This window comes from Phoca vitulina, unplaced genomic scaffold (assembly GCF_004348235.1).
Source record: "Phoca vitulina isolate PV1807 unplaced genomic scaffold, GSC_HSeal_1.0 scaffold59, whole genome shotgun sequence".
NCBI classification, from domain to species: domain Eukaryota; kingdom Metazoa; phylum Chordata; class Mammalia; order Carnivora; family Phocidae; genus Phoca; species Phoca vitulina.
Window position 1 is genome coordinate 4045099 of NW_022589762.1, and position 10770 is coordinate 4055868.

At 52.6% G+C, this 10770-nt stretch overlaps 1 protein-coding gene across 1 annotated transcript in view; it reads left to right on the forward strand.

The window, feature by feature from the left end:
* Positions 1-3520: 3520 nt before the first annotated feature.
* TEAD4 (TEA domain transcription factor 4) overlaps positions 3521-10770 on the forward strand; it is a 66519-nt gene continuing 59269 nt past the window's right edge. The window contains exon 1 of the mRNA XM_032390797.1: positions 3521-3682. The gene's annotated coding sequence lies outside the window, so the exon portion shown is untranslated. The remainder of the gene's footprint in view (positions 3683-10770) is intronic.

Consider the following 10770-nt stretch of genomic DNA (forward strand, 5'->3'; position numbering starts at 1 on the left):
TTAAAAAATCTTGTTATTAATAACTGAAAAGAATTCCATCATATAGATGTGGTTGAACTTGTTTAAAACATACAGATAATTTGTTTAACTATGACCATGCAAGTTGGAAAAACAAAATTTATTAAAGGAGTGGCAATAATACCAAACCACACGTGGTAAAAGTAATTAATATAATTTTTGACTGTAATTTTGGAGTATAGACAACACAAATACCCTCCCCGCATGAAACCTGGCTCTGACCACAGCCCTGCCCTCCTCCCGCACCACTCACCAGGAAGCCTGGGTGAGATGCAGCGGTAGGACTGGGTAGGGTGGTCTGCTTCACTAAGAAGTGAGGTGAGCTGTGGATTAGATGGTGTCATTTGAGGGGAGCCAGATGCATCTCTTTGAGCTTGATTTGGACAGATGCGATACTTCCACCAACGATTTATTCCTGAGGGTCACTGAAAGAGGGTCCTGTCCCTTAAGAAAGGTATTACCCCTGGGGAGGGGCAGGGCACGTGTGTAAAATCAGTCAGTCTTGAACCTTCACAACTTCCATGTCTGAGAACTATAGCCAGAGGGACCGCGACAGCTTGGGAAATGAGATTCCTGAAGGCGCGGAGCTCTCTAGAAGCCTGCGAGGGTGTGGACCAGGAGGCTGAGCTCCTGAAGGCATGCTATTCCAGCCTGTATCATTTAGGGTCTTGGCTAGTTAAGATTTGGAGGGAATTAGCCAACCTGATCTCCGAATTTCCTCTCAGCGATCTGGGCTGGACGTGACACTCCCAAGGTTGCTTTATTGTCTCCGCTCTGGACTCTGTTCCTCTAAACCCTCTGAACCTTGGCTGGACTCAGCTCCCAGCTAACCTATTTCTCCTTGCATTTGAATTCTTATCTCCGCGAATGGTACCACCAATTGTTCACTTGTCAAAGCTTAGTGAGTTTTGATTCCTCTCTCACCCTCACAGCCAACCTAGTTACCAGTTCTTGTTGATTTTGCCTGGGGACTGTTTCTGAGACCCTCTCCCTTGTCGTTGTCAAGCTCAGGAGCACCGCCTGAGCTTTGGGCACCCCGACTCTCCAATCCAGCCCGACACTGTGGCCAGAGGGGTCTTTCTAATGATCCTGATTATGTCACACCTGTATCAAAATGGCCTTTCCGATGCCCAAACTCTTGGGCATGGGGTACGATGATCTTCACAACCTGGCACCCACTTATTGTAATCTATTCTTCCAGCACACCAGTTTACAAGACTTTTCCTACTTTTCCTAAACACCCTGTGTGTACACGCTGCTATACCTTTGTGGGTCTTCCACCCTTGAGTTGGTAAGTTCTCATTTATCCTTCGAGGGCTGGAGCAAACGTTGCCCCTGTAACTTAGAGTTCATTGTTCCTTCCCTTGGGTTCCCTGTGAGCTCCGTATAATTGTCTTCCCACCTAAACTGTGAACTTCCTGAGGGTAGTGACCTGTCCCCTGCACCTAGCACGGTGCTCCAAGTCAACACTCAACAAATAATTATTGCATTAGATAGCCATTGTGTAGTTTGTACTTCCTTTGGTGCCTACATACTGCCCGGCAGTCTTTTCATGTATATGAGGTGTGACCAAGCCCTGATGTGACTCATTATTTAATAAGCATACCAGAATTTATGTAATCAAATCAGAGCTGCTTCCTTCAGTCTTCACCTTATGAGACTGGATATTTCGTCCAGTGATGCTGTCATTGCTCCAAACACCTTTGGAGCACCTCTCTTGGAAATAACTTTGGCATTTATAGCACTTTCTTTTCAATCTCCTCTGTGGTAGCTTTTTTGGTTTCCATTTATTCAACATTTATTATGTGCTTATCTATCCCAGGCACCAAGGTGGTGCTGGGTGAAAGATAAGATAAATCAGACGTTTACTCTGTCTTCAAAGAAGTTTCTGTTTGGTAAGGGAGATACCATCTGGACAGCCACGGCAATACAAGGTGAAGTGATAACGCTCCCGCCGGGTTGGATCTGATTTTTGGAAAAAGCCAAAAGTCCTTTGGTTTCAGCCTCCCAACAAGGTGAGACAGAGAGGTATGTGATAACACTGCTTTAAGTCAACACTTCCAAAAAGGAGTCCAGTGCGTTTCCCGCACCCCTCTCCCCAACAAGAGAGTAAACTATCTGGTACGTTCATTTCAAACCCAGACTCCCACTTTGTGGCAATGCTCTTCTATATACGGAGTCTTCCCAGCTAAAGCTAAGCTCTTTGAGGGCAGGTGCTGAGGTCTTATTTTCATTTTTGTTTTCACAGCATCTGGGGGACACATAATATATATTGGATAATCTTATTGAGTTACTGAGCCCAGAAGGTGTCTCCCCGTGCCACACGGACTTCACATCGAGTCTCCTCTCCCCATGTGCTTTATATATGCTCTTGGTAGGGACAGATCCTCAAGGGACAGACAACGACCGTAAGGACCAACGCCGGGGAGGGCACGCGTTGGGGCACTGGCGGCGGATCTGGGACTACAGCCCGCGAGTTCCTGCTTCCTGGTTCCCCGGAGCGAGTGTCCTTTGGTGGGAGCCGCGGGGAAGGGAGCAGCCCTTCCTGCGCGTCGGGCGCCCGCCCCTTCCCCGGCCTCCCAGGGACTTGTGCGGAGCGGCGCCGGCCGGGGACGCCGAGGGTGGCAGGGCCACCCACAGGACCCCCCCCCTTCCCCCTACCCCGGTTATGAGGAAGGTTTTCAGCTCCTGGGAAAGACAGTCGGAGACTCGGCCAGGAAAGGCAGGAACCGGGGGGCTCCGGGAGGACGAAGAGAGTCGCGGCCGAGAGATCCAAGGGAACGTCTGGTCGCCGGGAAGCGGCGGAGGCCGCGTCCGAGCCGAGGGGTCCGCGCCGCCCGGCCGCGGTCCCACCGCCCCGCCGCGCGCGCGCCTCCCCTCCCCCTCCGGCCCCGCCCCCGCCCGGCCGCCCCCTCCCCCTGCGGCCCAGTCTCCTCCCCGAGGGGCCGGGGGCAGGGCCGCCCCTCCCTCCGGCTCCCTCCCTCCCTCAGCTGCGCGCATCTCATACCAGCCCTCATTCCGCACATTCCAGGCTTCCTCCTTTCAAACTCCAGGCCAGGGGGCGGGCAGGGCCCGAGCTCCCGGCTCCCGCCGCCCGCGGCCGCGTCCCCCAGGTGAGTGGCGCCCGCCCCGCCGCGCCCCCCCCCCCGCCCCCCGCCGCGCCGGCCCCTCGGCCGCGTGCGCCGCCGCTCTTTTCTTCCCCCCTCGCCCTTCCCGCTCCGGACCTCTCGGCCCGGCCCGCGCCCCCGCTGCCCTCCCTTCCGCCGCTGGCCCCCGAGCTCCCTTCCTCTCGCCCGTTGACTCACTCCTCCAGGAATAGGGAGCTCCCGTGCTTTCCCGTCAGTCCCATTCTGGGAAAACTCCTCCCTCGGCGCGCTCCGCTCCGCTCCGCTCGGCTCGGCTCGGCGCGCCAGCCCCCGGCGGCTGCGAAGCGGGTGCGGGCCGGCGCGGGGTGGGCTCCGGCCGCCGCCCGCCCTCCCTCCTCCCTGCCCGGCCGGTGGTCCCGGGCCGCCGCGAGGCTCCGCGCGCTGCCCCCTGTCGTCCCGCAGTGCCGTCGCCGCCCCCCCGGGAGCTTAGCGGAGCCGCGGCGACGAGTTGGCGCGCGCGGCGGACCCCGTGGAGCTGGCTTAGCGCCTCCGCCCCACCTTCCCGCACCCTGGGACCGGTAAGGGTGCGGCGCGGCGCGGGGACTCGAGGACCTGGCCGGAGGGCCGGCGTCGGGCCGGGCGTGTGGAGCTCTCCCGGCACGTGGAGGCGGCGCGGACCTCGGGCTGGGGCCGGGGGTGGGGTGGGGGGATGCAAGGGGCTTCGCGGGAAGGGGGTCCCAGACGCCGAAAGGCCCAGAAGCAGAAGCGGGAGCGGCGGCGGTCGAAGGGCCCCAGCACCCATGCCTCTTTTCTGCCGGGCCCTTCTCCGACTTGGAAGAGCGAGCCCTGGAGGTAGTGTATTGGCTGGTGGAAATGCTGAGGCTTTGCGAAAGTGGAGGAGATCCCTCCGGAGGGTGCCCAGCTCCCCGGGGCTTGAGAAGCCTGTCGTGTTCCACGGTGGGGACCAGCCCGAGGGAGGAGAACTCCCAGACCCGAAGCGCGCCTTTCCCAGGGACACAGCCTCGGTGCACATGTGTGTAAAAGGGGATTCCGGTCACACACAGTGACTGTCTGATGAGTTCATGTGACCGCCTGACCGTCCCGGCTCCCTAGCTTTGGGTGTATCTGAGGGTGATACCTGTTCACATCTGACTCACCTTGGCTGCCAGTAGGCGTATTTGTTTGTGTTGAACGTGAGTATATTTCCACTCGAGGAGAGTGCTGTCTGAAAGTCTGAGTGTCTGAGTTCTTGTGCAATGCCACCTCTGTACGTGTGTATTTCTCTGTGAGGATGTTGGTTCCGGGCATGACTGTTTTTCCTGCCTGCATGACCATGGGCAAGAGACCATGTCTCTCTTGCATGTGTGCAGGGATAATTGGACTGTGGTTGTTGGAGTGTGTGGTCCCCGGGCTCCATTCGCCCTGGACTGGGCAGAGCTGGAAGGAAGCTGTCCGCACCTGCCTCTTCCACGCAGCTGTCTTTCTGAGGGCGAGTGGGTTCTGTTCTTGCCTGAAACAGTCGGGAGAGCAAGCTGGTAGAAGGCTAAAGGAAGTTGAGATCTTTGTCTAGCGGTGATGGGATGGGTTGTTGATAGCGAGAACTGGGGATGGTTCCAGGCTGTCTTGAATCTTCAGAGGTGTGTGACCAGTGCTTTTCAAGTTGGCCCCAAGGACAAAGAGGATGGATGTGTACCAGCCTGGACTATTTTCTGCTGGTCCAGCTTTTCTTGGAGCTAGCTACCCAGTAGTCAAATGGAAGAATCTGATTCTTTACAACTTGCTAGATTACTCTCCACTTGGCTGTGGGAAGGGAAAGGGAGTAACTGCGTGCATGCTTTAGTGCGGGCTGGGAGGGAAGGGCTGCCTCTGATTTGCTAGTTGACCTGTGGGAAGACACTTCTGGGTGTCTTCAGTTTCCCCATCTCTTCCTTTCTGTTTTGCTTTTTTTTTTTTTTTTCTTTCTCCATTTAGGGTTTTATCATTTGAAATATTTTAAAGGCAGGAACTGGGCAGGGAGGGAGCCACGACTGTCCAGGAGATTGGCAGAAGTGACACAGCGTGTGATGGTGTTGGTAGGGGGACACAGGCAGATCGGGCACAGAGTTCTTTCTTCATTCCCACAACAAGGAGATGGGGGCATAATGTTGAGGACTTCTTGGAAGGAAGAAACAAGGCACTCTCAGGGGTGGGAGCTGGTAGCTGCTCCTCCATGCACCCTGAGGATGCAGGTGTTCTGGTGAGAGCCACTTCACCCTCTCACCTGCTTAGACCGGGCGTGCGGCCAGGACTTTGACGGCATCGGGTCTCAAGGCAGCATTGATGGAATAGAAAATATACAGATTTGGGGCTGGACCAGCATACCTGGGTGCAAATCCCGACAGTCACTTAAAATTGTTAAGGCCCTCAGGCTTAGTTTCCTGATGAATAATATGAGAGGGGGATAATTAATATCTCTCTAAAACGTTTGTTGTGAAAATTCGGTGTTTGCCAAGTACCCAGCATACTGTATGGCCCCTTCCAGACTTAGTAGCCAGTGTTTCCTAAGTGTATTTCAGCATGGAACCTCTTTTTTTCCCAAGAACTTCTCTGAACACCCTTTGACAAACCCTGCCCTGTTCATTTGTGTTTACTTAGCAAACATGAATTAAGCCTTTGCCATAGGCCAGACCCTGTATGATGTTCTTCATCCTTAGGAACCAGGGTAGCTGATGGCCCAGGTGGAGGTGGGGGCAGGGCTTTGTCCCGGGAGCACAGGGTCTGCAACTCCTTTGCTCTAACTCCAGTTTTGCCTTGACCGCAGGATCAACCTGCTGAACGTTATTGGACACTCTGATCTTAGTATCTAACTCCCTCAGGAAACGCCTGGGTGGCTCAGTCAGTTAAGCGTCTGCCTTCAGTTCAGGTCATGATCCCAGGGTCCTGGGATCGAGTGCCGCATCGGGCTTCTTGCTCAGCGGGGAGCCTGTTTCTCCCTCTGGCTGCCACTTCCCCTGCTTGTGCTCTCTCTGACAAATAAATAAATAAAAATCTTTGAAGACAGAGAAACTGAGACAGGGAAACTAGTGGGACAGTAACTTGCTTAAGATTACACAACCAGTGAGTCACAGAGCTGGGACTAGAGTCCATTCTGTTCTCACTTCACATTCTGTCTCCTCTTCTGTGGATCCCAACGCTCAGACCCCCTAGGCACCTTCATCTAAGAGGTGTGGAGGCTGGACCGGTCTCGCTTGGTGACGTCTCCCATCTTGTGGCTCAGATAGGAGGCAGAAATACTCCCCTCTGTCCCAGCAGAAAGCACAGAACTGTAGAATCTGAGAATGCCAACTTTGGAAGGGGCCCTCTGGGGGTCTTTAAATGCACCCTCCTTTTGCCTACATTACTCTGCCAGGTGGAGAAGGGTCTGCCTATCTTTCTAGATCTCCTGGGTTGCAAATGTCGCAACGTCCCTCGACTTCCATTCTGGAGTCTTGCACTGGTGACGGGCACAGAGTGATACCTGTTGCCTAATCAGCGGCTCCTCTCCTCCTCCTCGGTGCAAGTGGAGGACATGGGTCACCAGCTTTGCTCCGTGGCCTTTCCTGTAGTCGAGGTCAGTCTGGGGGCAGTGGGAAATTCAGGGCTTGTGAGGGTGGCTTTACCTTGCCCGTCTTGCTTTGCCCCCCATGACCCTTTGTTGGCAGGGGTTGGGGCGACAGCTCCCTTTAAAGCTCTGAAATTGGAGCTGAACAGCTGCTCTCCTGTGCCCCCCTCCTTCCCCCGGGGGTTTAACTAGCTCAGGGGCCCAGGTGGAGGTGGGGGCAGGGCTTTGTTACTGGGCAGTGCAGTCTCCAACTCTGTGTTCTAATTCCAGCTTTGGCTTGACCTCTTCTGAAATGACAGTTCTCCCCTTGCTTTTGGTCTCTCCATTTAGATACTAGGGAGACTCTAATCATGTCCTAGGTGATATGGTCCTGGAGCCTTCAGCTGGTAGCGACTGGATCTTTGTTTGGGAACGTTTCCACTGGAACTCCGGTCCCTAAGATGGGTGCCCACACCCTCCTGCCTTTAATACCGGCAGGCCCCTGGAAAGGCAGGAGGACAGGCCCGGCTCCTGGTAGTGTGGGCCAGCTCCATCACGGTGCCGAGGGTGGGCGGGCCCCCATGGGTGGGGACCTGGCTTCCTTTGACCCAAACTTCATGGGAACAATAGACTTCAGAGGAGTCACCAGGGGCAGGAAATGGGAGCTGTGCTAAGGCAGGGTGACCCTCCTGTGGGATGAGATTGCATATCCGGCTGAAAGGAAAGGCAGGGTGTTGGGGGCAGTGCATAGGGCTGATGGGGAGGGCTGATGACACATAGGGTGGGCCTCTCCTTCCCAGGGGGCCCTTTGCTTAGAGTGAAACCTGAGCTGCTTGGAGCCCATTATTTGGTGGAGCGGTCTTCTTTGTGTCTTACCAGCAAAGGTATTGTGGTGTGTGCCCGCGTCAGCTCATGCCAAGCTCACCCCTGCCAGAACCATGAATTCCCCTTCCCTTCAAGCCCTTGAGAGGTCTTCGTGAATTGTCCTGGCCAGGATAAAAGGCTAGTTTTGTTTCTTCCTGGCTGATCTCCATCTTGGCTTTGAGCCTTGAGTAATAGTTGACGAGGGAGGCAATTTGTTCAGTAGGCAGAGCTCTGGGTGGGGAGGCAACAGGCCTGGGTCAGCTGGACAACATAAAAGGATTTTTTTTTTTTTTTTTTTTAGCAACAGTCAGAGCAGTAAGACAACCAGGACAGGCAGGGGGAGATTCCTGCTTGAAGCATGTGGTGGATCGTTCTTGGAGGCAGAGCACACTTCTCTTGCCTTTCTCTCTGGGAACGAAGAGCAGACTTGGTGAGAGGGCTCAGGAGAAGAGGAGCGGGCTTTGAGAGAAGGGAGACACTGCACCGACTTGCCTTTGGTGAGTTCCGGTGGCTGGGTTCTTACACATCAGCCCTGCCAAATCAGAGGGGGAGGGCGAGGTGGCAAAATGATAACTGTTGTTATCATTTTTCCTTAATGTGACAAGATCTGGAAATGGCAGGCTGGTAAGCCTCTTTTTAAAGATTTTATTTATTTATTTATTAGTGAGAGAGAGAGAGAGAGAAACAGCATGAAAGGGGAGAGGGTCAGAGGGGGAAGCAGACTCCCCGCTTAGCTGGGAGCCCGATGTGGGACTCGATCCCAGGACTCCAGGATCATGACCTGAGCCGAAGGCAGATGCTTAACCAACTGAGCCACCCAGGCGCCCCAGGCTGGTAGGCTTCTTACTGACAAGGGGACTCCAAAATGGCACTGAGAGAACTGCTTGCCAACACAGTCACCCTACCAAGTCCTGGAAACATCTAGTTGAGGTTGGCAGAGTGTTTAGTAAGGACTTGGAGTCTCATGATTTTTCTTGGGTTCAAGAGAAATAAATAGGATCGGGCTGCTGCAGCAGTAAGATGGATTTGTAGCTGGTTGAGAGGCTACCCTGGCGGCTCGTACTGAGCTCACGTTGCTGTGGGGGTGGGAGGTCTCTAGTGACAGGCCACAGAACTCTCATTTTGGCTTCGTCCTCTATCAGTTCTGTGGGTGTCTACGATAGCAAGCAAGGAGGACAGAGCCAGGATTCATAATCATCTTAATTGTCTAAATGCTGAGATTAAGCAGAAATAGGAGATGAAAAACCATTTTTTTTATGTTAAGATTAATACATGCTCACTGTAGAAAACCATTATAAATTAAAGAAGAAAAAATGGTACATAATGCCACAACTCAGGGATGAGCACGGTTAATATTTTGGTATATATCCCTCCAAATTTGTGTTCATGCAAGTAAATTTATATATTTTAGCATAATTGCAATTACACTGTATCCTGTTTTTTTTCTTACTGAATACTATATAGTAATATCCTGTATCATAAAAAATAATTTAAAGCCATAATTATAAGGATCTGGATAAGATTACCTTACATGAATACACCTTAATTTTTTTAACTGCACAATACCAAATTTTTTTTTTTTAAGGTTTTATTTATTTATTTGTCAGAGCACAAGCAGGGGTAGCGACAGTCAGAGGGAGAAGTGGGCTCCTTGCTGAGCAAGGAGCCTGATGCAGGACTCGATTTCAGGACCCTGGGATCGTGACCTGAGCCGAAGGCAGATGCTTAACCGACTGAAGCATCCAGGCATCCCCTACCAAACATTTTTGTAAGTTGTGTTCAATTTTTAGCCATTAAAAAATTACTTGACATTGAGTAATGTTAAATATGTATACTTATCTTAAGATGAACTCGAATAGATTTAAATATAAAATCCTGCATTTAAGTATGTATAGAATGGGAACTTACTATCAATTCTTGGGGGAGAAAACCTGGGGCTTTGGTTGATGAAGGAAGGGGAAGGGAAACAAGCATTTATTATGTGCCTATCAGGTGCCAGTTCTAGACATTTCTGCCTATATCACCTTGTTTAATTTTCATGGCAGCCCTGTGAGATAGGGTTTGCTGGTTTGATTTTGTTTTGTTTTTCAACCTCTAAAGAAGAGGAGGAAAACCACACAGAGATTAATTCTGGGGTTGGAGTTTGAACCCAGGTCAAACGGACTCTTCCCACTGCCCTGTTAAACCCTGAGCCTGTGTGGGCTGGTGGTGTGGTGGGGTCCGTGTCAAGAACCCTAGTCCGGTAGGCTCTGTGGTGCTCTGGCCACATTGGGAGCCGTGTCTGTTTTCGGAGGTTGGATACACCCTGACTTATTAAGTACTGAGCTTGCCTATATTGTGGATATTGTGTGTGTCTTAGCAGAGGGGGAATAGGGGGTTGGAACCTGTTCCGCCCTCAGGGTGCTGTCATTTCTCACTGCCAGAAGGCAGGCCCTCTTTGCAGTACTATGGATCGGGTCCATGTGATGTGAAGTCAGTTTCACTCTGTAGAACTACATAGACCTACATGGAATTTCATGATGTAGGACGATGTGGATAGAGCTTGCTAGGGCTGCTTTGGAGGAGGTTTCTGTAGTGGGTGGGAAATGGCACCTCTGGGGCTTCTGTTTCCTCCATGTGGTCCTGGGCCTCAGTTTCTCCCGCATGCAGCAGGTGGGGATTGCCCTAGGCAATGAGGGAGGGATTTCCCCACCTTGCCATTCAGGGATTCCTGCTGGAAGGAGGTAAAGATGAGCTATCTCCAGAGCTGGAGGCAAGGCTGAGAGATTTGGGGTGGGAAGGGGCCGTGTCTGAGCCGTTGGAGGAGATGGACTGGGGAGTTGTGGGAGTTACTGCCTGGCTCCCCATCACGTACCAGCTGAACGAGCAGGTGTGAGGGACAGGCTGCTCCCCTGAGGCTGGGGCAGGGGAAGATGAGTAGTGGCCACAAGCACAGACCCCAGAGCCATACTGCCTGATAGGAATATAATGTAAGCCACATATGTAATTTTAAGTTCTCTAGGAGCCACATTTAAAAAGTAAAAATAGGAGCCACATTTAAAAAGTAAAAAGAGGGGAACCTGGGTGGCTCAGTCGGTTAAGCGTCTGCCTTCAGCTCAGGTCATGATCTGGGATGGAGTCCTGCATCAGGCTCCTGGCTCAGCATGGAGCCTATTTCTCCCTCTGCCTGCCGCTCCCCCTGCTTGTGCTCTCTCTGTCTGTCAAATAAATAAATACAATCTTAAAAAAAAAAAAAAAAAAAAA